The sequence below is a fragment of the Tursiops truncatus genome, chromosome 17 (assembly GCF_011762595.2).
Source record: "Tursiops truncatus isolate mTurTru1 chromosome 17, mTurTru1.mat.Y, whole genome shotgun sequence".
Lineage (NCBI taxonomy): Eukaryota > Metazoa > Chordata > Mammalia > Artiodactyla > Delphinidae > Tursiops > Tursiops truncatus.
In genome coordinates, this window is record NC_047050.1 from 37559138 (window position 1) to 37586027 (window position 26890).

A 26890-nucleotide genomic window follows, 5' to 3' on the forward strand; every position below is an offset into this window, starting at 1 on the left:
CCACAGGCACCTGGCTCTTCATATCATTCCCCAGCTCCTCACTGGTTGCGCCTTTGTGCTTCCAATATCCTCTACCCCACCTCGCTCACCCACAACCCATCAAAGCTTGCCGATCATGTATCTTTCATTCAGTTACAGGGAACTTTCTTCCTTCCGACCTCTTGGGACAGGAATGACTCTTTAATCTGAAAATACAAACCTCCAATAGCTAATTATAGCTTCGTGTATGACCTAAAATCGGGACAGGGAATCATAGAGACATGGGTTTGAACCCGAGTTCTGCTACTTTCCAGGTGTATGAGCAAGAGGGCTTTGTGGTCTCTGCCTCCTTATTTGTAAAATGGTGATAATATTAGTACCAACTTTACAGAGTTGTTACAAGAATAAAATAAAATATAGCATTTAGCATAGTTCCTGGAAGAGAATGAGGGTCAAATTAATTGCAACTCTTCTAGAAATGTGTGTTTTCATCCAGGTTCAAGCCATGCGAGTGAGATTGGTCATTGATGCTGCTTTTAGAGACCCCCAGGGACAGTATTTCCATGCCTGCTTAATCATCCTTGCCACTTAGAAGTCCTTCCTTGTGTCTGCCAGGCCCTCCCTCGTGGCCACTCACGCCTTTTTAACCATCTGTGGAGGACATGTGGGCAGCTTTCTACTTGAGATTCTTTGACTTCTTCCTCTTTAGGGTAAAAACCTTTGAGATCTTTATCGTTACATCATAAAACCCCTTGTCTATTACTGGGATAATTTAATAATTTTATTACTCTTTTTAGGAGTCAGAGTGAGGCTTTGATGGTATTCAGCAAGGGACCCAGAAACACCTAGTTTGTAAAAGAAAGCAAAATACTACTTTATCATAAACTGGGCTTGTATCTGAAACTCTAAGCCAGTGATTCTCACAGTGTGGTCCCCAGACCAACGACTTTAGCATTACCCGGAAACTTATTAGAAATGCAGATTCTTAGGTCTCACTTCAGACTTCCTGAATCAGACATCCTGGCTGGTGTCCAGCAGTCTGTGTTTCAACAAGGTCTTCTGGTGATTAAGATGCTTGCTAGAGTTGGAGAACCACTGCTCTGTGCAAAATGGCAGTGAAAAGAATTGGAGAAAGGGGCGCAGCCTGAGGCCTGAAGGGCAGCCCTCAGTTTCCTCCTAGGTCCACATCTGATTCTCAGGCTTTCGCCATCCTCTAGTTGGCAGCAAATGAGAGAAGCCCCTCTACAGGGAGGGGAGAGAGCTTCCCTGGCTCCCTCCCAAACAGGCCGAGACCTCAGCTCCTTTCCCACTGAGAAGAGAAAGGAAGATGGGCCGATCTGCCCTGAATCAGTTTATTGCTTCAGCCACATGCAGAGGAGGAGACAACCACTCATTCCTAGCACCCTTGTCCCCTTGAACGTGACCCAGTCAGTGTTCTAGAATCTGAACAACCAGATTATCAGCTCTCAGGGAGCAAGGAAGGGAGTGAGTGCAAAGGCCTCCCCTATGGGGAAAGAGGAGTAAAAACTTCTAACTGGCCCCAGGGAATGAACAACAGCCCTGTGGGTTTCTCCCCCTCAACTTACTGTGGGAAATAAATTCCCTTTGTTGTTTTAAATTAATTGATTTATTTTTGGTAGGTGAACTAAAGTACCCTAAATTGTGGGGGTTTTATATGATGTGTGTTGGGAATTATTAAGCAATAGATGTAAACATTATCAAAAGCTTGGGCATAGTCCCAAGAGCAGAACTTTCCATAGCAAAACATCATCAGTTTTCAAATTTCCCTGGAGGTCGAAGGAAATCCGCGTGGTAGACGTTGAGAGGCACCACCAAGGGACCTAAGTCTACCCCACAGTTCAGGCTGGCCACTCACCCAGGCTCTCATCAGGTGGTGTGGGCAGTCCGTGTCTGTGAGCAGCCAGGGAAGCAGGTCTTAAAAGGCACTGGGAAGGACATTGTATTACCGCTTTTGTTTTATTTTTTATGACAGTATGAAGCTAGAAGTTCTACTTTTGCCCAGTTCTCTGTTTTGTCACAAATCAGTATCGCTCAAAGTCTGAGGTAATTCTGAATAATTGGGATCCTAAGTCTCTATGCCCTGGATTTCAGCAAAGACAAATATTTCAAGCACGTAAGGAAAAAAGTCATAAACGTCATATTTAAAAGTTCATTAATTTTATTATAGTCCTGCTTTTTCTTTTTGGCAAAATAATGCCTTTTAAAATTCAGTTCACATTAGTCACAGGCCATGCACAGCAGGTCGCTGGTTTCCATAGTGCCGCCGGCTGGGGAGCCACAGGGTAATTATTTTGTCACAGGAAGTGCTCATTCCAGCACAACATCCTCTCAAGCTCTGAGGCAGCCTCCGTGTTTCAAAAGAGATAAATTTTGAGGATCTTTGCGTAAATCTGCCCTCTTCTAAACGGTGCCCTAACTTCCTGCCTGATTTTACATCTGTTCGTTTGTGACGATTCTGTGGAGGCAACTGAGACACACAGGATGTGAGGGAGTTGGAATCCGATGTCCATTTTCTGTTTTTGAAAATGATTCAAACCTAACCAAATCCTAAAGCAGGCTGCCACGGAACTGAAGCAATCTTTTCACCGGTGACTGAGCAGCCTAGCAGGGTAGCCGGGCCCTGGGCAAAGGCCAGCGAGCAGGAGGTCGTAGCTAACAGAGTCCCTGAACCTTCTCCATGAAGCGATGGTGTGTGCAGAACTTTGTATCAGGCTGGGCAGGAAACGACCCAGTAGTACTGCGCCATCTCTGCGATCACGAACTTGCACTAAGTCTACAGGTCGAGATGAGCTTGTGCTTGCTCAGGAAGAACCCCAGCCAGAGATGCACCACACACGCGCACACACACACACACACACACACAAAAGGCCTCTGAGCGAGTCTCATTCATTTTGGGAGTTTTTTTTTTTTTCCAAAAGTGGAGAGGTCACCTGACCAGGGTGGGGACATGCTCTGAATTTCCTTTCTCTTGATTTTGCTTGGAGTTCTCTAGGGGCTTGTGTTGATGGTATCCTCTCTACCCCTATCCGGGACTCCCGGCAAGGGCCACTGCCTCTGACTCACATTGTCTAGGGGGCCTGAGAAGCCATCACGTCCAGACTTAACCTTTCACAGATGAGGAAACGAGCCCAGAGAGGGGATAAATCTGCTGAGTGGATTCAGCTCACTGTGAGCTCAAAAGGAACTTTCATTTTCCATTCCTCCCCCGCCACCCTTCCTCCCACAGTAGCCGTCTAGAAGATGATCCACGTCATTCCCAAATTGTTTTCCCTCTGGAAGAGAAAAAGTTGTCTGTACTGAGGCACTCAATCAGAGGCAGGACAAAACTTCTGAGCTCCTGCTTGGTAGCCAGACGGGAAACCACATCTTCTTCAGGCATTTCTCTCAGTAAAGTTAAGGGGAAATACAAAGGACAAAAGGGGGACGCTCTGGAGCCATTTTGAACGGTTTCCGGCGGAAACAATGTATCTTCTAAGCAACATAGTAGGCATTCAAAGCCCTGGTGGCTGAGCCCCACTCTCTTCTAGGTCCTGGGACACTGAGGTAAGGCAGGCCCTGTCCTCAAGGGCTAAGAGCCCAGTGTCGGAGGCAGGTAAGGAGACTGAGTGATAACCCCGCGCGGGAAGAAAGCATGCGCAGCGCTTCAGGGACGCGGGAGGTGGGAGGAGCATCTCTCTCATTGCTCTGGAATATCAGGTACCATGGATGTGGGCAAGGCCTTCCACAGTGGGTATGTGTGAGCTGGGCAGGCAAGGGTGGAGGAAGGCGATTCAGACCAGTTAAGAGAGGTGACCATTTGGAATTCAGGACGATGTCCAGGGTCATTAGAAATTGGAAAAATAGTAATAAACACAGTCTCGGATTGACCCAGACGGAAACTCACTCTTAGTTTCAAATAAACGATGTGCATCTTAGAAATTTCTCTCAAGGGCAAGCTGTTGACAAAAAGCTGGAGAAGCTCACCACAGACTTCACTAAAGCTTCTGAAGACTGGTATTTTGATTTCAGAAATGGTATTAGTAGTGGGAGTGCCATATGGCATTACACACAGGAAAGGACTATGGAATATTTGTTGAAATCACTTACCTGGAATTTCTTTTTGCTAAGATATTAATTGGGAATTTTTGATTCCTGTTTTTGCTCAAAACTAAAAAATGTACTATAAAAAGTAAAAATTACCTATAATCCCGATAACCAGACATAACCACTGTTAACTATGGAGGTCATACCATTTACTTGTGGCAAACTGTTATCAATAGTTGTATCTAGGTGAACAGTATATGGGTGTTCATTGTACTTTCAACTTTTCTGTGTTTAAAATTTTTCATAATAGAACATTGGAAATTTTTTGTCCATGTCTCTGATTTAATCCTTTGATTTTCTGTTTATGATGAATTCCTAAACTAGAGCCATTGGGTCAAAAGGTATGACCCGAAGGACCTCAATACACATTCCCAAATTGCCCTCTTGGAAGGTTTCACCACAATGTGTGAAACCCTTCATCTCATTCCATCTATGCCATCATTGAATTATATGATTTTTATTACTATTTGTTATTTTAATAGGAAAAAGAGTGTATCATTGGATTTCTTTTGTTACTAATAACTTTGAACACTTTTTTCTTATTTTCATTAGCTCTTTGTATTTCTTTTTGAATCATAACCTTGACCCATTTTTCCATTGAAACCTCAGTGTTTACTCATGTCCTTGAATGGATTTTTAAAATTTATTGTTTATTTTTTCTGGGCACTATATGAGCATAATATAACATTTAACAGTTAATTGTACACGTAGTGTGAACTAGTAGTCCCTGCTCTACCACCGCCCCCCACTACCAGAGATGACCTCTTTAAAGAGATTTTTTAAAAGAGCTGTTTCTTCTAGTGTTTTCTCTAAGTAACATGTTTTTCTTCTTTTTTGCTCATTTCAAATTCATTAAGGTATAGCTCACATACAATAAAATGCATATATTTTAACTGTACAGTCGATGAGGTTTTGTTTTTGGCTGCATTAGGTCTTTGTTGCTGCACGCAGGCTTTCTCTATTTGCAGCAAGTGGGGGCTACTCTTCATTGTAGTGTGTGGGTTTCTCATTGTGGTGGCTTCTCTTGTTGCAGAGCAAGGGCTCTAGGTGAGAGGGCTTCAGTAATTCTGGCACGAGGGCTCAGTAGTTGTGGCTCGTGGGCTCTAGAGTGCAGGCTCAGTAGTTGTGGCGCATGGGCTTATTTACTTCGCAGCATGTGTGATCTTCCTGGACCTGGGCTCAAACCCGTGTCACCTTCATTGGCAGGCAGATTCTTAACCACTGTGCCACCAGTGAACTCCCCCCATGAGTTTTCTTAATTGGGTAAAAAACAAAAAATTTACCTCTTAACCATTTTTAAGTGTACACTTCAGTGGTGTGAACTATATTTACAGTGCTGTGCAACAGATCTCTAGAACTTTTTCATCTTGCAACTCTATACACATTGAACAACACCCTCCATCCCCCCTGCCGCAACCAGCCCCTGACAATCACAGTTCTACTTTCTGTTTCTATGAGTTTGACTAGATATCATATATAAGTGGAATCACGCAACATTTGTCTTTTTGTAACTTTTATTTCACTTAACACAATATCCTCCAGGTTCATCCATTTGAACATAAATGGCAGAATTGCTTTCTTTTTTAAGGCTACATAGTAATCCATTGTGTGTATATGCCACATTTTCTTTATCCATTTATTCACTGATGGATATTCACTCTTGGCCATTGTCAATAAGGCTGTAATGAACATGGGTATACAAATATCTCTTTGAGATCCTGCTTTCACTTCTTTTGGATATATACCTAGAAGTGGAATTACTGAATCGTGTGGTAATTCTATTTTTAATTTTTTAAGGGACCTCCATACTGTCTAAGTAATATGCTTTAACAGAAGTTTCTTGCTGGTTTTTCTTCAGTTTTTTTTTTTGTTTGTTTTTTTGTTTTTTTGCGGTACACAGGCCTCTCACTGTGTGGCCTCTCCTGTTGCGGAGCACAGGCTCCGGACGCGCAGGCTCAGCGGCCATGGCTCACGGGCCCAGCCGCTCCGCAGCATGTGGGATCTTCCTGGACCGAGGCATGAACCCGTGTCCCCTGCATCGGCAGGTGGACTCTCAACCACTACGCCACCAGGGAAGCCCTTTCTTCAGTTTTATAGACGTTATCTATTGACTTCATACTGTGAAAGATAAGCTTTATTATACTTCTCTTCCATCTCATTTTCCAAGTATATTTATATCCCAAGTATGTTTATATCCCAGGTTTCGGTTAAATTACTATTTTGTGTTTATATTTTTATGACTATACAAGCATTATTTATTTTGCTTTCCTGTAGAACTTCTTGTTTTTCTTGGAGCTAAGGATTGTGTTATTTTTTATTCCTTTAGTTCTTTTTATGTACTTATCGCCAACTTACAGCCAGATTCACTTACAAAGCTGTAAAGTTTCCCTCTGTATGGTCAAATACATCAGGTAACCTATTAAGTACACTTTTTCCTTGGAGACATCCTCTGTTCTTTTGCACCATCTCCTCTGGTTTCTTTCTAGGCCTGCTGCAGAGCTATTGTCTTGGAACTTACTTCTGCCATCATCCCGGTTATTCTCTTCATCTCCTTCTTGTGTTAGGTTCCTTATTTCCTGGATCCCATGACTTAGCTTTCCTCAAGTCTGATGGTCCTTGGTTGCCTGTTTATATTTAAGGGTTGAAGCTGTGTCTTTACATAGGGATTGACAGTGCAAAGACTCATTGCATGTTATGTACCAGACACTGTTGAGCCCATGGGGCTTGAAAGATAAATAAGACTCAAAAGGAAAGAAATACAAACACACAGTTATAAACCTAAAATATAGATGTGACTACAGTGTGTATTTAAGGGATAACAGTGGCAGAAAGGAAGGAGTAATCAGCTCCTCCTAGGCAGTCTTCCCTTCTAGAATATACTAATAATGATATCAATAGTTGTGTCACTATTGGTGATAAATGCCTACTCTGAACAAGTACTGTTAAATATCTATTTAAGACCAAAGTTTTCCTTTGGTTTTAAGGTGACGACCTTTTCTGAATTTTCTGAACAGAATGTTATTGCCTTGAGAAGAATGAGTCATATATCAATAATGTTTGAAGAAGCACAGCTTGACAAGTGGCATTTTGAATGTCTTTGTTTCTCCTTCCATCTCTATTTATCTTTTAAAATAAAAGCAAGTTACAGCTTTATTAAAAGAAGTACCCTTGTGCAGGGCAATATGTATAATATATCATTAGTGCAGAAAGGGATGTATAATACATATTTTTGTATAAATTGCATATTTGCCAAACTTTTTCTAGAAGGACACACCATAGAGTGTGGCTACCCTTCAGAAGGGGATGGGATATGCAAGTATAGGTAAGTGAAGGTGAGCTTTTTCATAACTTTTCTATGCTTCTGATCAGTTTTAACTTTTAAACCGTGTAAATTTGTATTACTTTTAGAATTAAAAACTAATTTAAGATAAAATAAAAAATCTAAACATGTAAAATGTAATCTTAACAGAGTAGAAGAGTGATTATAATGGAAAACATCACCAACAATATTCTCCCCAGTGCTGTTTTCAGGTCAAGAGGGAGGGGAACAGGACAGGATGCTGCCCAGGTCAGGGAGGGGAGTGTGGGAAAATGTGACAAAAGGGCAGATTTTTGGAGTCTTGAAATTGTCTGCTTGTCATCTCGGCCCCTTGCTGACTCCCAGCCTGTAGATGGTGGTGTCTCCAGGTCAGAGCTCAGTCCATCCAATTCCACCTTGCTGTCACCACTGTCTCTCCTACCTCCAGAGCAGTGGTCACAACCTGAATGAGAGCCAGGGCTAGTGATGTCCATGTCAGCTTTGGGGCTAGAAACAGGGTCAAGGTCAAAGGGAAAAATCATGGACTGACCAGGCAGAAATGAACCAATCTGACAGCAAAAACAGTTGGTCAAAACAAGAAGTCAGGAGTGGTTCATGCTGAGGTCCTGACTGTACCTGTGAATGCAGAAGTCCAGCCAGGTGTCAACACCAAGGAGAAGAGGCAGCATCAGCACCTCAGGGGTTCACTTGCTTAATCATCCCAATGACTCTATGATGTCAACACCATTCTCATGCCCATTTTATAGATGCAGAAACTGAGGCATAGGCAGATGTAGTGATTTGCCCTTGTTATACAGCTGGTAGATGTTGGAGATAAGATTTAAGTCCTAATAGTTCAACTCTAGAGCCAGGAACTGTGCTAACAATGGGGATAAAACACTCACTGCATTAACTACTGACTTATTGCTAATAAAGGTGATTACAAACTGAGGTAAGAGGTTTGAAAGGGAGAAATGCAGCTTGTACCTAAGCTACTTGACCTCCACTGCAGGGTGAGTTGAAGCTTTCCTGATGAAGGAGAACTGAGGTATAAATATTGAGTTACTGAGACAAAACGCTGGAGGAAGGGGAGTCAGGAAGGGAAGAGAGTTCCAGATAGAAGGCATAGCACTTGGAAAGGTTCTGTGGTGAAAGAGAGAATGCTGAGTTTGAGAAAAGCAAGTATAGCAAGTGCTGACTGGTCTTGGGGAGAGCGTGGGGCAGTGACAGAACCTCTTGGAGGTTTGTGGAGGTTGATTCAGGCTGGATAATTGCCTTCATACCTAGGATCCAGGGTAAAGAAGTGCTCTGGCATGGAGGACTCAGACTTTTTGTGGGAATTTCACATGAGGATGTGTGTCAGCCTCTAGCACTATGCTTGCCCAGGCACCGATATGTGTCTGTGTTGTTCTTCCTCTCCCAGGCCCCCATTCTTCCTTCTGCTGCATTCCTGGTTCTGTATCTCAGACAGAAGTGAGTAACAATGCCCAGTTTGCTCAAAGAACTGGGATGTGGCAGGCCAGCTCCACATCCTTGCAAAGAGGCCCCTTTCCCCCTCCCGCCTGCCCCTGTTGAGAATGACTCACCATAGCGGAGAGGCAGACAGCAGAAGTGCCTTTGGCCAAGGCCAATCTAACACATTGTGCTGCAGAGCCTGTTGGCTTTCCCTACCCTGGACTTTCAAAAGCAACTCAAATGAAGATGAACCAGCTGCCAGGTCTATTGATCTGCATCTGTTAGAACTGAGGTGGATGTCAGCCGTGTCCCCAGTTGGCACCACGCTTCCAGACTGTGCCAGGAAGGCGCTGGAGGATGCCTACCGGGGTGTGTAATGGAGAGCTGGCTGTCTGGCTTGCCCTCACTCTGTTTATCTGGGTCTCCGTACAGTGGCATGGCCTCTATCCGCCACAGAATTGCCATGCTTGGATTGTTTGACTTTGGCATTTTAACCTGTTTTTCATTTCTATGAGAAAAAGATTATTCATTTAACAATCAGGGGTCAATTGGTTATTCAAGAACATTCTGTAAGTGTTACAGGATCAGTTCTTGACTTTTAGAAATAAAGAAAACAGACGTTCAGAGAATGGGGAAGACCCAGCTTAGGAACTGCAGTGAAAAGGAGGAGGATATTAGCAGCATGATGGGAGGGTCCTTCCAAAACTCCCTCCCCCAAAGCTGGACTGACTGGCTATGGAGATCTCAGGGCTGTTACAGCAGAGCTGTTTCTTTACATATATGGAATCCTAAACACTGAAAAGTATACAAAAGCAATACTTACTCTTCACCTAACATTGAGCCCAGCCCTCTTCCAGGTCCTGAAATCCCAGGAGAGGCTCGCAGTGGAGTGGGGACAGACATTAACTATTGGTTACCTCAGAGGAACCGCCAACGCCCTAACAGATGTTTGCACAAGATGTGATGAGAGCAGAGCAAAGATAACCATATTTGCTGGGGGAAGGGGGTGTCAGAAAAAGCCTCAGAAGGCTCTCTGATCTTCACACACCTCTTCACAAGGTCCTCGTGTAAGACTTTCACTTCTAAGAGAATTCGTTTACAGCACTTTATGGTTTAGAGCCCCCTTTCTCTACTTCTATCCCTGTCATCACTGCTATAGTGATGTCCTCACCAGAGAGAGGCTTCTGAATGGGCTCCTGGCCTAGTAGTAATAATTAACATTTATTGAGTTCTTACCAGGAGCCAGCCACTGCCCTAAGGAAGCCCTATCTCATTCAGTTTTAGAATTATTCCATGGGGCAGCTTTTATCCCTATTCGCACTTATAGATAAGAAATCTAAGACTTGGAGGGATTAAGTGAATTGACCGAAGTCCCACAGTTGAAGGCAGTGGGCTGTAAAATGGGCAGTCTTGTGGCAGAGACCTTGCTCTAAACCAGGAGTCAGCAAATTATAGCTGGTTGGCCAAATCTGTCCCACTACTTGTTTTTGTAAATAAGTTTTTTTTTTTTTTCCTGTACGCGGGCCTCTCACTGATGTGGCCTCTCCCATTGCGGAGCACAGGCTCCGGACGCGCAGGCTCAGTGGCCATGGCTCACGGGCCCAGCCGCTCTGCGGCACGTGGGATCTTCCCGGACCAGGGCACGAACCCACGTCCCCTGCATCGGCAGGTGGACTCTCAACCACTGCGCCACCAGGGAAGCCCTGTAAATAAAGTTTTATTGGAACATAGCCATGCCCACTTGTTTACTATTGGCTATGGCTGTTCTTATGCTGCAGAGGCAGAATTGAGTAGTTGCTTCAGAGACCTTATGGCCCACAGGGCCTAAAATATATACTATCTGACTCTTTCCAGAAAATGTTTGCTGACCCCTGCTCTCCATCAGCCTCCCTTTCAATTAAACAAAAGTCTCCCAGGGGACACAGACTGCCTCATTCATCCCTGCTATCCCGTCAGCCTCCAGCCTGGGAGATTACATTATTAATGGTTACACTTCAATGGACCTTAAAATGCTTGCTCAATTAAATGGATTTAACCTGTATTTAAACAATCCTAAACCTCCTTCTAAAAATGTAGACATTCAGGCAAAATTCATATTTGCTGCAACCCTCATTAGTTGAGACAAATCCCAGAGGTCAACACTGATGGCTCTAACAGTGCAGCAAGGACAGCCCTAAATTAAAGTGCATGCTACATTTGTAGCAATCTCGTTCTAAAATGAGTTATTCTGTGAGTGGCTCTGCAATAAACTGCATGGAAGAAAAAAAAAAACAACAATATATCTTTCAGCACTTTGGAAAGTGGAAAGTACACATAGGCAAAACCTCAAGGAGACAAGAATAAATAAAGCCTACACTAAGTACCTGGCATCTTGCAGGCAGCCCAGGAAGGAAGCAGAAGCAAAGGATGAGGTACAAAGTGGGTGTCCTTTTCCAGCAGTGGGGAGGGGAGGTGGCCAGCGGGCACTCAGTCAGACTTGGAAAGAGTTTCCCATTTTGGTGGGTGCCGCTGAACCAGGGTAGACCAAACTCCCAACCCCACTTAGCCTTTCTCATACGGTTTGCCCAGTTTTGGGTCACAAAGATTGCAGTGGTGTGGGAGAAAGAACATTGGGCTGGTATGGGAGATCAGGGGTCAAGTCCCAGCTGTTTCATGCCCTGGTGACTTCCTGGCCATATCACCTGGCCCAAAACCTGACTCTGAGTAAGTCAATGAATGGGTGTCTGACATAGTGAGATGAACACAAGTACTGGAGCCAGATAGTTTTCTATTTTAATCCCAGTTCTGCCTTTACTTTTTTTTTTTTTTTCTTTGCGGTACGCGGGCCTCTCACTGTTGTGGCCTCTCCCGCTGCGGAGCACAGGCTCCGGACGTGCAGGCTCAGCGGCCATGGCTCACGGGCCCAGCCGCTCCGCAGCATGTGGGATCTTTCCAGACCGGGGCACGAACCCGCATCCCCTGCATCGGCAGGCGGACTCTCAACCACTGCGCCACCAGGGAAGCCCAAGAGGTCAAATTTGACAAATCAAAACACAAGAGTCGGGGCCTGGTGCTGAAAGACCATTAAACTCAGGGGAAATTTTAGAGGCCAGAGCAAGAGCCTCCAGGATAAGAGAAGCCGGAACCAAGGTTAGAAATGCAGAGAGAGGAGGAGACCTGTCAGCCAGAGGGAGGCCGGGGCCAGAGATAACAAGCTAACTCCTGTCCCAGATGAGGGGCTGTGTGCCCTTGGGGGGTCTCGGGGAAACCCAGCTCTAAGAACATGCTTAGTTCCTCACACAACCTCTGCCTCTGAATTTATCCTTTTCTTAGTCTGCTCTCTGACAATACGCTGTGTTCCCACTGCCAATTCGTCTGTTTCACCACAAGAAGTCTCAGAACTTAGTGATGCAAAGCTCTTTAGCAGATCTGAAATGGAGGTAACCCAGTGTCAGAGGCTACTCCCAGCCAGCCAGTGCCAGGCAGAAGGGTGATACCAACACGGGATCTGTCTCAGGGTCAAGATTAGGGGAAAGACCTCCAGAGAAGCTGCAGCTCTGCTGCTGGAGAGGCACTCCCCAGAAAGGTGGTGCAGTGGTTAACAGCACATACTTGGAAGGCTAGGGAGGTAAGTGTACAAAATATAACCCCTGTGTAAATGTGTCACTGCGCTGCAGGGTGACAGGTTGTGAAACATCAGTTTCAGGGGTGTGGCCGTATGCAGCACAGCCTTCCTGAGTCTCCTTAAAGGGAAGATGCTCTTTCTTGATTCAAAAGCTCTAGCAAACACTCCTGTTTTCTCTTCCATTCTCCTCAACAGGCTAAGAATAATACGGTAAGCAAGGGAGCACTGTCTTACACATTGGCTAATAAAACAAGACAGAAAACCGAGAAAGGCACTATTCCTAAATATTACTGACAGGAAGCCTCCACAAATGACAAAGAATCGTTTCAGTGACAAGATGAAATCTGTTCAAGGAGAAAGCACCCAGAGGAGCAGCAGGCTATAAGTGCCTCTCACCTCCTGCACCCTCCCTCCCACGTCTAATGACTTTGCATGGTCCCCAGAACGTAAACAAGGCTAGCATTCCAGTCAGCGTGCCAGGGAAAGCAAAGCAGACAGCTCTGACTCTTGGCAGGAAAACCTACATCCAATGTTTATCTAATATTTTTGTTTAGCTTTTCAGGAGCATTTAAGATCTATGCACAGAACCTCAGAGCTACAGACCAATTAAGTTAATGCAGTAAAAAAAAAAAGGTATTGGTCTCGGGAAAAAGTAACCAAACCAATTATTCGATATACCACTAGGAAAACCACCATTAAAAAGTTTTCTTTTTTACGTTTGCCAGCTAATCATTTCAATGTCTGCTTTAATATGACATCAGAACATAAAGACACCTACCATACTTTTAAATGTAAAAATAGTTGTACCCACACAGTGGAATACTACTCTGTTATACAGTTATGGGTGATAGTAGTATATTTGCAGATATAGGAAAACATTTACTTGAATATTATTAAATGCAAAAAGCAAATCACAAAATAGTTTGCATTATATGAACCCAGAGAGATGAAAAGATTTAGAAGGAAACAAACTAGTGTATTAACTAGACAGATAAGATTATGTTTCTTGTTTTCTTCCTTTTACTTGTTGACTTCTAATTTTTGTAAAAGATCATATATCCTTTTGTAAAGTTAAAAAAAATCATTTTTTAAATAGTCAAAGCGTCAGGGAGAGGGCTGCTGCAGCAGAATTTTTCACTCATGACAAGGTCCAGGATTGCTTCACAGGTCCAAGTCTCAATTATCAGCAGGTGTTCAGATATGAAAAAAATTACTTCTGGAATAGCAGGAATACTTCTTGTGATAAGCCAGAAGCTCAAGGATCTCCGAGAAGCATTTGAGAAAGAGAGAGCATGTGTTTTGAGAGAACTCATACGTGCAGCACGTACTCAGAGAAACGCCAGCCAAGTGGCACAGGAGGGAGCCTGGAAGCACCGCCTGCCTGCTCTCTGTCACTCTCGGAGCAAACAGTGCCTGGACTCCTGGGACATGCCCTCAGACAGTGTTTCATTCTTTGGGTCTGTTTCTGCTTCGCTGTGGCAGTTCACTCTCATTGTTCTTAGGACTTCAACGAGACCAGTCCACCAGATGTGGAGCTAGAAGTGGCAACACAATGGGCCCGGAGTGAACAAGAGCGCCCGAGGGTGGACTGAGCCCCCTTCATGTGCTGGATTGGGCCCTGGGCCAGTCCTCTTCTTACATGTGTTATTGGGCTTCATCCTCTGTGATCCACATGGACCAGTGTGGCTTTTGCTCCCCCATTCTATACTAAAGACCATAGAGGTGGGATTTTAAAATTGTAATGCGTTATTGAAAACTAGCTTGTAAACTGCTGAATGGAAAATTCTAGAAGTAGCTCAGAGATGGTATATCTGCCTTATAAGGATGTTGGGAGAATTAACTATTTCATATAAAGCATTTAGCGTAGTACCTGACATATAATAAGTATTTTATAATAAATACTAGGTGCTAATCATTTCTAACTCAATTTTCCCCTTTTTTAACATAAAATAAATGTGCTTGTATCCCAAATCCTATTTATTTTGAATAGCTAAAACGTTAGTTTGATTAATTCTTGTCTTTTGGAGATACAGAGAAAGAATTCTCAATCATCAACGAGAAGACGATGACGCATCTCAATCAGGCCTAATTTGGTTCTGCAGGCATAGATGCCTTTCTTTTTCAAACTGATTACTCCACTTGATTTCATTCAGGTTCAGAAATTTGAAGATTCCTTGCAGTGCTACCTGGCTCTGCCAATCTTAAAATGGATCTTTTGTGTTCCAGGACCCAATGAGGTTCATTCTTAGTGCTTTTATTCTTTTAAATTTCCATTAGTGTCCTTTATTCCTTTGGAGAGCCTACAGTTGTATTCTACTGGATTTTGCATATTAACCCAGGGAAGTTTGCTCCAGAAAAGAGCTGTGGCCAATGGTTTGCTTTCTTCTGACTGCTGAATGACAGAATGAAACTTCTAGAGACAACAGGGGAAGCTATAAAAAAAAATCTGAGCAATTACCAGCATGGCAATCCATTCCAAAGACAACTCCAAATGACAGCTTTAGGCAGGAGATGGATATGTGTTTAGTTTGCTGAGGTCTCTTGAGAGAAATATCCCGCCCATTCTCCATCCTTGTGGTTTACCCACATGTGACCTGGGCCCGTCCAGTGTTCTCCACACCCCACCACAGTTATTGTTACCTGGGATAAATCAGAGCTTTACACTCGGCTTTTTCTGGAGCTAGTAAGAAAGAAGCACTCCGTTCTTTTTTGATTAGGAATCCTTAACTGCGAGAATCATGTAAGCCTAGAGCTGCTGGTGGCTCTCTTTGCCTTTACAAGGAGAGGTGGGAGAAAGGTACCCACGAATAAAGCTAACATGGAGCTGAAAAATGGAAAGACAGTCCCCTGCGAGCATCTTCTGAGTCCCTGGGTCTGGCCCTGCCAGAAACAAGCTGTGTCCCAGTCTTCACAGTTCTGTGAGCCCATGAAAGTAAGTCTAAATTGGCTTCTGTTGCTTGACAACTGAAGGAGACCCATCTACTGAAAGCTTACTGAGCAATATTTATGATCTCTTTCTTTGTGCCAGGCACTGAGCTGTGCCCTGTCTTGAGAGACTTTCATTCTCCTTTGAGGTAAATGAAACAGAAAGTCTTCAACAGGAATGAGTCAGCTCCTAAGAGCCTATGGAACTCAGAAATACTGTTTGACCTAATCCTTGAATATTTAGTGAATCTTGAAATATTAAGGATGTACTTCTCATCAGCACCATCTTACTATTCCGTTTTACCAAAAAAGAAAATCACACCTGAAGCATTGCTATTTCCACTGCAGAGCTTCTACACTATTGCACCACATTGGGGTACCTTTAAGAATTCTTAGCTGACTCTGCTCCATTACCTTGGATATGAAGTTCTCCATTAAGCCATCTGTATTAGTTTCCTAGGAATGCCATAACAAATTAGCACAAGCTGAGTGACTTAAGACACCAGAAATGTAGCTGCTTATAGTTCTGTGGGTTAGAAGTCTGAAATCAAGGCGTCAGCAGAGCCATGCTCCCTCGGAAGGCTCCAGGGAGGAATCCTTCTTTGCCTCTTCCTAGCCTTTGGTAGCTCCCAGGGATCTTTGGTGTTCCTTGGCCTGTAGCTGCATCACTCCAATCTCTGCCTCTGTCTTCGCATGGCCTTCTTTCCTCTGTATATGTGTCTTTGAATGGCCTTCTTTTTTTTTTTTTTTTTTTTTTTTTTTTTTTTTTGCTGTACGCAGGCCTCTCACTGTTGTGGCCTCTCCCGTTGTGGAGCACAGGCTCTGGACGCACAGGCCCAGCGGCCATGGCTCACGGGCCCAGCCACTCCGCGGCATGCGGGATCCTCCCGGACCGGGGCACAAACCCGTGTCCCCTGCATCGGCAGGCGGACTCTCAACCACTGTGCCACCAGGGAAGCCCTGTATGGCCTTCTTATAAGCATACCCACATTGGATTTAGGGCCCACCCTAATCCAGTATGACCTCATCTTTACTAATTACATCTTCAAAGAAGCTATTTCCAAAAAGTCACATTCTAAAGTTCTAGGTGGATATGAATTGGGGGGGTCAATATATTCAACCCAGTATACCATCTTACAAGCGCTCTTGGAACCAAACTTTCAGAAATAATGGCCTCAGGAAAATTCCTTCTACTGAGATGATTTCTCTTCATGTCTCAAAAAGTAAAGGTAAAATTTCTAATAGAAATTCTATGCTTTTAAAATTTCACTTTAAGTGAAGAAAGAAATTTAATAAACTGGGCCAGCAGAATGCAGGAAATATAATGATACTTGCATCTATTTTAGTCAAACTAACTCTGGTCAACCAACAAATAGTCTACTTACAGATGTGGGAAAGAAAATATCATCCTGAAGGAGATTTTCATTTCATAATTACTCATCAAGGAAATACAAATTAAAACCCCAATGAAGTACCATTACACACCAGCCAGAATGGCTAAAACCAAAAGACTGACAACACTAAGTGTTGTCAAGGATATGGAGCAATGGGAACTCTCAGTCACTACTAGGGGAAGTTGTAATGGTTCAACTATCTTGGAAAACTGCTTAGCAGTGTATACTAAAGTTAAGCATATGTCTACCCCGTGACACAGGAATTCTACCCTAGGTATATACCCCAAAGAAATGAATGTGTTGTCATCAAAAGACTCCTATAAGATACTTTATTCATTGTGACTAAAACTAGAAATGACTCAAATGTTTATATACAGGAAAATGGTACATAAATTGTGATATATTCACATAATAGAATATTATATACTAGTATAGGGGAAAAACAGCTGTGGAGACATAGAAAAATATGGATGAATCTTAAAAACATTTATATTGAGTTTTTAAAAAGCCAGACATAAAAGAGTATATATACTGTATATCTCCATTTACATGAAGTTCAAGAACAGGCAAAATTAACCTGTAGTTATATGTCAGAATACTGACTTGAAGTGACATTAAAAAACTTTCTGTAGTGAAGAAAATGGTCTATATCATGTCCTAGGTGGTAGATATGTGGGTGTATATGCACACAAAAATTCAGCAACCTGTGTACTTAAGATTTGTGTATTTTTATATAGGTAAGTAATATCTCAAAAACAATAACAATAATAGTGAAGGATAAGTTTCCTGCCCTCTTGGAGCTTCCTGATGAGTTGAGGAGATGAACATTAATGAATAAGCATTCAAACATCATTAAAATTATAAATGCTCTGATAGGAAAGAATAATGTACTTTGAGAAAGTAACAGAAGAATACAATTTGAACTGGAGTATTATTTTCCAAATAACTCATATGTTACTATTTCTATCTCAGATCTCTACTGCAATCTCAGATGGTGTCACTTATCTGCAGGCATAATAGGAAGTTATTGAAATCCAGCTGACCCCTGCCTGTTTATTGGATCCCAGGAATCCTGGATCTAAAATACAGGATCATTTCTGACAATGGGTCAGCATTTCATTCCAGGAAGTTGAAGAAACTTGCAAACAAGAATTTTACACCAGTTGTCACTGGCCCATCTTCTCTCCTTGAGCAGAGGTTAGATAAGAGGGAAAGGTCACTTGACTGAGAGCCATGATATGGGCCTTTGGAGGAAACTGGAAGAAATTATTTCCATTACGCTCCTGTTAAACATACTCATCTATACTCAACAAAAGGATTAAGTTCCATTGAATCATTCATGGAGCAATATCTTAAGACTTAACTGCTTCCAAGAGTATCCATGTTGCAGGGGATGAAATGGTCGCTGACTTACTTGACAAGAAGTTATAGATTATTAATTACATTAAATGCTTAGGTGAAGAAATAAAAAGCACTACATAATTGAAGTTTTAAAAGGATACCTCCTCATACTATGTATACAGAAAAAGAAACAAAAATGTTAAAGCTAGAGAAGGACATATCCCTGTAAAGTGTTTGGCTAAAAGAAAAAGACACTTTAAAAATATCAGATAGGGTTTCCCTGGTGGCGCAGTGGTTGAGAGTACACCTGCCGATGCAGGGGACACAGGTTCGTGTCCCGGTCCAGGAGGATCCCACATGCCGCGGAGCGGCTGGGCCCATGAGCCATTGTTGCTGAGCCTGCGAGTCCAGAGCCTGTGCTCCGCAGCGGGAGAGGCCACAACAGTGAGAGACCCGTGTACTGCAAAAAAAAAAAAAAAAAAAAAAAATCAGATAGAAAGTCCCAGCAGATGGGAGAAAATTTGGAAAATCCTGTAGGCATGACAGGTGAAATCTGTCTGAAAGAAGATACCCAATTCAAAAATGCTACTCTGATTATAATGTCTGGAGTGGAAGCACTATGGAATCTCAGTCAAAAGTCTGTTATCTGATAACTTCAGTATCTCCTAATCCCAGCTATTCTAAGGTGCCCCTTTGGATTTGGTGAGTAAATCCTGTGAATTAATCACAGTATATATTTGGTGTTAGCTTTAGAAATGGTTGGTGTCCTTTTAAAATTTTGTGTAATCTCTTGTATATTTTTGAGAATATTGAAAAAATTTGGTTACATACACACACACACACACACATATATATATATATATATGTAATATATGAACACTTGTTATTACAAGTGTTCACTAATGGCATTAAGTGGGCACCCCAAGGGAAAGCTAATGGATCTGTGGCATGGACTTTTGGGACCAAGAAAGATGCATTCTGGATGGTATCTTGACTATAATACACTGCTTTTTATTTTTCTGCAGGTGTGAGGGTTTGCTCTCAATCACAGAGTTAGATTAAGAAAGAGGACTCTTGCCTCCACAACCAATACTGCTTGCTAGCGTTATACAAGTTCAGAACACTAATGATGACGTGATATCACCACACTGATCAACTTCAAAGACGAAAGTGGCCTGCCCACAGGAGAATCATTGAAAGCAACATATCTTGATGAGATTTCTGTTGGTTGGTTGGTATGTTTTGCTACATTTCAAAAGGCAGCAACAAATTTCTGAACACCTCTGTCTCTGTCACCTGGTATTTCTATGAAATTACTAGGATAACATCCATTTAATTAGAATGAAGTTTCCAATTAATAAGGTTGGTTGCACCTACCTCGTTTTCTACTTACCACATGTATAATTACATGTTATTTTGTCATGCTGTTTTCCTTTACCCCCAACTGGGAAATAAGAAGAATGTGTCTTCTTGAGAGCAGGCATCTGAGCAAGATGGCCTTGTAAAAACAATAACCCATTCTAGGCTTTGGAATGTTCTAATGTGGAAACTTATATCCAAGAATGAACTACAAAAAACAGTATCTTTACTATTTTTAGGAGCAAACCACCCTCTTTCTCTGAGTAGTAAGCCTAGTGCTCAGACTTATGACACAAGGACTATAGGCAAGTGAAAAACTATATCAGAATCATATTTTCAAAACAGTGTCCCTATTGTACTTGCACTTTTGCTCAGAATAATTCTACCAAAAATGATATTGAGGATCACAAGCACATGGCTCCATTGCTAGAAAGAGCTAGCAAAGAAAGAGGAGGGAGGGCCCCGGGGGTGGTGGAGAAGGAGGCCATGAGCTCGCAGGCTACCAGGCCAAGCTCCTGCAATAACAGAATAACCTGTGAGGGGATAATGACACAGACGTAGAGAATGGACTGGAGGAAACAGTAAGCTGGGACGAAGTGAGAGAGTGGCATGGACATATATACACTACCAAATGTAAAATAGCTAGCTAGTGGGAAGCAGCCGCATAGCACAGGGAGATCAGCTCAGTGTTTTGTGACAACCTAGAGGGGTGGGATAGAGAGGGTGGGAGGGAGACGCAAGAGGGAGGGGATATGGGGATATATGTATACGTATAGCTGATTCACTTTGTTATACAGCAGAAAGTAACACACCACTGTAAAACAATCATACTCCAATAAAAATGTTAAAAAAAGAAAAAAGGAAAAAAAGAATAACCTGTGAGGACTGTGCCAGGCCCTCCGCTCCTCCAACACAGCAGCCACAGCAAGAGGCCTGAGGGGCTGCTTTGAAGACACCTGTGACCAACGTTGGTCCTAAGGAGAATTCTGTACAGTTGTGATTTGACAGGTTTTGTGTCCCCTCTGCTTAAAAGTCTTGTCCTCACAGTTCTGCTTGATACCAGAAAGTGCTACATTTTTTAAGTGTCTGTCTGATCACACATCTGGATCATGAGGACGAAAGATCCAGGATAAAGAAGGTTTGACAGGAGAAGAAAAAAACAAAGAACAATGCTAATGGGTAGCATTTATTAAGCACTCAGTACCTGTGATACTGAGATATAATAAGTAGGTATTTGGTCTTTGTCCCTATTCCTGGCACAGAGCTCCTAAAACCCTTGTAATTCCCTAAGTGATAAGTGCTCTAAAGGCTACAGGAGCATCATCTGTTATGCATAACAAGCCCCTTTAACCACATCTGAGTTTATGTTAATGAGGTGACTTTTGGAAAGCCCCTACAGATGGGGGCTGGCTGCTGAGGGAACCAGGCAAGTGATTAGAGGGTTGGAGTTTTCAGCCTCACACCCCTCCACTTCTCAGTAGGTGAGAGGGGCTAGAGATGGAGTTTAATCACCAGTGGCCAATGATTTCATCAATCATGCCTGTGTAATGAAGCCTCCATAAAAATCCCTAAAGTATGGGGTTCAGAGAGCTTCCCAGTTCCTGAACACATGGAGGTGCAGGAAGGGTGGTGAGCCTGAGAGAAAAAGGAAACTCCATACCCCTTGCCTCATACATTACCCTATACATCTCTTCCACCTGGCTGTTCCTGAGTTGTATCCATTTACAATAAACCAATAATCCATAGTAAGTAAACTGTTTTTCTGAGTTCTGTGAGCCACTCTAGCAAATTATCAAACCCAAGGAGGGATCATGAGAACCTCCTATTTATGGCCGTTCAGTCAGAGGCACAGATGATAACCTAGACTTGAGATCGGCATCTGAAGTGGGGAGTGGGGCAGCCTTCTGGGACTGAGCCCTTAACCTGTAGGATCTGATGCTATCTCCAGGGAGATCGTGTTGGGATTGAGTTAAATTTGTAGCACACCAAGTTTATGTCCACTGAAATTTGGAGAATTGCTTGGTAAGGGAAAAATCCCTGCCTATACATGGAGTACAGAGGCCTTCAGTGAATAGTGAGTTAAGGGAACAAGTGTTTTCCTTTTCATCACCTTATTTTCTCTAACTCTCACATATCCCTGGTAGCATCCTGGCAGGAGAAACTCTCGGTTGCCCACCCAGCATCCATTTTTCCCTTTCTTCTAACTGAATCACAGTTTTGTTCTTCCCCAGTGTAGCCTCAGGAAAGCCAAATGCATTCCCACACCAATGATAAGCTGGCTTCATTTGAGAGTAATCTTGTCTCCTTCCCAGAATTCTTCTGGATGTCCTGTTATATAAGATAACCCTACTGCTTAAGCCAGTTTGAGTTGGATTGTTTTGCTACTTGCAGCCCAAAGCTGATACACTGCTATTATTTTTCCCCCACTTGAAAATCAGGACTCAGACAGCTAACTAATTAGCTCAAAAGTTGGAGAACAGAGTTCAAAACAGGATTTCGCTGACTCTGATGCCAAGGTCTAACCTGCTAACTAGTCTGAGAAGGGGCCATTCATGGAGGGGAGGGTAGCCAAGGAAACAATGATCCAGACCCTCGTGGGGGATGAAACATCATAAGGGAGCGAGTGTAATTCTTCCTTGAATATTCCTCATCAGATGGGGGAGGGATAAGAGGCCAGAGTGGCATAACACCCTAGCCTTTTAATGGGGGGGGGGGGGGGGTTGTGTAGAAGAGGACCCCGGAGGTCCCTTTAAAAGCATGAAATTGGTCCCTTGACCAATTTCACAACATTAGAAATAATGTTTTCAGAGGTTTTCAGTGTACAAAGTGCTTTTCTGATACATGATGTTAGTTGATTTGATTCTTTTAAGGATACGATTGAGGCAATACATTCGCCTCCAGAGGAAACTGAGGCTTTGTGAAGTTACAGGACTTGCCCAAATTCTTTCAGCCAAGCGGTGGAGCTGGGGCCTGATCCAAAGTCCATCTGATTCTAAATCCATGTTCTTCCCATGTCACTGTGTTTGTCAATATGACTCTTGTTCCTGCAGGTGACACACTCAAGACCATTTACTTTTAAAAAAATGTGGCAGCACTTTGGGAATGGTAGCTTGCATGGTTTTTGCAATGACTGTGTGATTTAGAGGGAGGTCTAGACTCTCACCCCTCTAGAGAGCACAAAAGGAGCCAACTGCCTTGAGAGTTCACAGGAAAAATTCAGCCCTGGAGCCAAGAATTCTTATCGTCTGGAAACAGGAGAAGCCCTTTAGGGCAGGTCTCATAGACAAACCTCCCACAGGATTAGAATTCTGCAGTGCTCAACCTTTAGATGAAAAGTTCTTTGCCTTCCACTAGTACCCTTCCGTCATGAGAGAAGACATTCCCAGTATCTCTCTTGGTACCTGGCAAAAGAGTCATGCTGAGAAAAGCTATATCATAAATCAGTGGAGAAATTCAAGCTATTGGCCTCCTAATGTTACTTGCTGAGGATTTTCTTTGGTTGTTTATAAAGATGATTATAAATTGGGTTTCCTCAAGCAAGCACACGCCTACCGAGAACTATTCTGTTTTCCTTACCAGCAGCTGTGTGAACTGGGGGATTCTGTGTGGGGCCCCTCCCTGATGTTGCTATGAAACCACAGAAATGCAGCTCAGGGGCTTCAAGGAGCTCCAGTTCTTTATGTCTCAGGGCAGAAAGAATTCAGCAAGAGGCAAAGTGATAGAAAAGAAGTGATTTCTTAGAATAGGACACTTGTGAGGTTTATAAGCAGGTGGGCAAGAGGGGGCCACCCCAGAACTTAGTGGGCTCCAGTTTTATAATCAGAGGAAAAGTGGGGGTGCGGAGAAGACCACCTTCTTCCTCATTCTCATGTGTAGACAAGCTTCCATTATCAGTTCCTCCTCCACATTGGGCGGGGGAGTTTTCTAGTCCCTACATGGTCAAACTGAGATTGTCATGGTGCTACCGAGATTAGCAAAAAGGCAAGTAACATATACTAAAATATGGTAAACTATCTCAGGCTTCACTATAATGTCACCTTTTCCTTATATTTTTGTTTTTAGTGTGCACAGAGGAGTATGTCCTAGGAATCATTAACTTACTGACCTCACTGGGCACAATGTGCATCTCATTCCACCATTGTTTAAATGTTTCAGGGCATGTCTCATGCTTCTTTTGCGTGGTTTTATTGCTAAGCAAGCCTGCTTGGTTTTGTTGTTAAGCAAGCCTGCTTTCTTGAGTGATCATTAACTTACAGGGGTCTCCCAACATTTTTTTTTTTTTTTTTACTTACTATCCCTTAGTGGGATTAACTATTTAATCACCTACTTAGTCCCTTTACTCTGTCCCTATCAGCTATGGGATAATCTACTTGCGATTCTAGTTTCTTAAAACACTTATTGAGCACTGACCTAGTACCAAACACTAAGCATACATTTAATCCTAACAACACTGTGACGGCAGGTATTATTATTCCCACTGAATAGATGAAGAGACTCGGTTCCATGCTGACTTGTTCAAAGACCCCCAGCTAGAAAGTAGTAGAGAAGACACTGATTCTGTGATGATCAGCTTCCGTTGCAGGTGCATGCACTAACTCCATGACTAGCCCATAGTGACCAGGATGGCAAGAGCAGATTTCATGGCAGTTCTTGTTTATGAACCAACTATGCATACATATTATGCTAGTACTTAGTGGAATAAGTGTTGCCAAAGACCCGGTCTTCCATGAGCTTTCAGTGTATTGGAAACAGCTGTTGTAAAACAGACTTCCAGATGAAATCCAAAATTCATTCTCCCCTTCTCCTAGGAGAGAGAATGTTTATGTGGGTGCATTATAACCAAGCTAAACACTGTATTTCCCAGCCTCCCTTGTAGCTAGGAATGGCCCTATAACAAAGTTCTGGTCAATGGGATATAAGAAGTGGTCTTCACAATTTCTTAGTTGTGCCTTTAAAAAGAAGTGATGATGGCAAAGTAGAAAAACCCTGAGCTCACCTCCTCTCACAGGTACACGAAAATCACAACTATTTGCAGAGCAACCATTGGTGAAAAAGACCATAACCTACCAGAAAAATATCTCCTACAACTAAAGATAACTAAAGGAACCACAAGAGATGGGTAGGAGGGCGGAATCACTATGTAGTCAAGTCCCATACCCTTGGGTGGGCAACCCACAAATGGGAAAATAATTACAATTGCAGAGATTCTCTCCAAGGAGTGAGAGGTCCAAGACCCATGTCAGGCTCTACAGCCTGGGGAGTCCTGTGCCAGGAAGATGAGCCCCCATAGCGTTTGGCTCTGAAGGCCAGTTGGGCTTGCTTTCAGGAGTCCCAGAGCTGGGGGAAATAGCGACGTCACTCTTAAAGGGCACGTACTAAACCTCACACCCTCTGGGACACAGGACAGAAGCAGTAGGTTGGGAGGAGCCTGGGTCAGACCTATCTGCTGATCTTGGAGAGTCTTCTGGACATGCAGGAGGCAACTGCAGCTCATCCTGGGGACATAGACCCTGGAAGCTGTCATTTTGGGGAGCTCCTCTACCACGTGGACAATGATGCTGGCAAATGTCATTTTGGAATCCTCCCTCTAGCTCATTAGTCCCAGGACCCAGCGCTGCCCTGGCCCAACGGTCTGTAGGTGCCAGTGTTGGGATGTCTCAGACCAAGCAACTAATTGGGCATGGACACAACCCCACCCCCCAGCAGACAGGCTGCCTTAAGACCCTCTGAGCCCACAGCTTCCACTGGACATGACCCTGACCACCAAAGGGGCCAGGACCTGGCCATATGTATCAGTGCACAGGCATCAGACATGAGACCAACCCCCCTACCAGGGCCTTCCAGCCAGAGACCCCAGTACTGAGCTCTACCCACCAGTGGGCAGTCCTCAGCCCTAGATCCCCTGGGCCCTGGCCCCTCCCTCCAGGGAACCTGCTCTAGCCTTGAGACAAGCCTTACCAAGGGGCAGACACCAGCCACAAGCAAACTGCAGCCCTGCAGTCTATGGATCTGGCCCACTAACCAGCAGGCCAGATCCTGCCCTGGGACCAGCTGGTCCCCAGCCCTAACCACTAGTGAACCTCTTCTAGCCTCAGGCCCAGGTTTACCCACCAGTGGACAGACACTACCTTCAAGAAACCCAACATCCCACAGCCTGCTGACCCAGCCCACCCACTAGCAGTCCAGATCCTGCCCTGGGACCAACTGGGCCCTGGCCCAGCCCAGTAGCAGAGCAAAACTATCAGCTTCAAAGAAACCTCTGCAAAAACACAAACACATGGAATCTAAAAAGTATGCTACTAAATAACCAATGGATCACTGAAGAAATCAAAGAGAAAATAAAAAAATACCAGGAGACAAATGAAAACACAATGATCCAAAATCTATAGGATGCAGCAAAAGCATTTCTTTTTTTTTTTTTTTTTTTTGCGGTACGCGGGCCTCTCACTGTTGTGGCCTCTCCCGTTGCAGAGCACAGGCTCCAGACACACAGGCTCAGCAGCCATGGCTCACGGGCCCAGCCGCTCCGTGGCATGTGGGATCCTCCCGGACTGGGGCACGAACCCATGTCCCCTGCATTGGCAGGCGGACTCTCAACCACTGCGCCACCAGGGAAGCCCTGCAAAAGCATTTCTAAGAGGGAAGTATAGAGTGATATAGGCTTACCTCAGGAACTAAGAAAAGTATCAAATAAACAATGTAACCTTACACCTAAAGGAGCTAGAAGAAGAAGAAACAAAACCCAAAATTAATAGAAGGAAAGATATCATAAAGAGCAGAACAGAAATAATAGAGACTAAAAGCAATAGAAAAGATGAATGAAACTAAGGGCTGGTTCTTTGAAAACATAAACAAAATTGATAAGCCTTTAGCCAGAATCATCAAGAAAAAAAGAGAGAGGACCTAAATCAATAAAATCAGAAATGAAAAATTGGTTACAACTAACACTACAGAAATTCAAAGGATCATAAGAGACTACTACAAACAACTATTTGCCAATAAAATGGACAAACTAAAAGAAATTAACAAAGTCCTAGAAATGTACAGTCTCCCAAAACACAATCAGGAAGAAATACACAATATGACCAGACCAATTACCAGTACTGATATTGAAGCAGTAATTTAAAAAAACCTCCCAACCACAGAAGTCCAGTACCAGATGGCTTCACAGGTTAATTCTACCAAACATTTAGAGAAGAGTTAACACCAATCTTTCTCAAACTATTCCAAAAAATTGCAGAGGAAGGAACACTTCCAAATGTTCATTCTACAAGGCCAGCATCACCCTGTTACCAAAACCAGACAAAAATATCACAAAAAAAGAAAACTATGGGCCAATATCACTGATGAACATAGATGCAAAAATTCTCAACAAAATACTAGCAAACCAAATCCAATAATACAGCGGTCCCCAACCTTTCTGGCCCCAGG